The sequence below is a fragment of the Argentina silus genome, assembly GCF_951799395.1.
Source record: "Argentina silus genome assembly, chromosome: 19".
Lineage (NCBI taxonomy): Eukaryota > Metazoa > Chordata > Actinopteri > Argentiniformes > Argentinidae > Argentina > Argentina silus.
The window spans coordinates 489114-489681 of NC_139673.1; positions in this window are offsets into that span (position 1 = coordinate 489114).

Sequence of the window (568 nt, forward strand, 5' to 3'; positions counted from 1 at the left end):
CTCCCCTGTGGGTTTAGTCTGTGTGTTCCTCCTCGTCCTCCCCTGTGGGTTTAGTCTGTGTGTTCCTCCTCATCCTTCCCTGTGGGTTTAGTCTGTGTGTTCCTCCTCCCCTGTGGGTTTAGTCTGTGTGTTCCTCCTCCCCTGTGGGTTTAGTCTGTGTGTTCCTCCTCCCCTGTGGGTTTAGTCTGTGTGTTCCTCCTCATCCTCCCCTGTGGGTTTAGTCTGTGTGTTCCTCCTCCCCTGTGGGTTTAGTCTGTGTGTTCCTCCTCCCCTGTGGGTTTAGTCTGTGTGTTCCTCCTCCCCTGTGGGTTTAGTCTGTGTGTTCCTGTCTCTGTGCCAGTTCCTCTCTGTACCTTCATGTCATACGTCCCAGCATTTCCTACTGATATGTATTCCAATTGATCTATGATTGGTTTTCTGACTTTGCCTTTTTGCCGACCCCCTTATCAGATGATCTGCCTCCCATCTGACTGCCTACCTGTGTACCCAACCTTTGACTGCCTACCTGTGTACCCAACCTTTGACTGCCTACCTGTGGACCCAACCTTTGACTGCCTACCTGTGGACC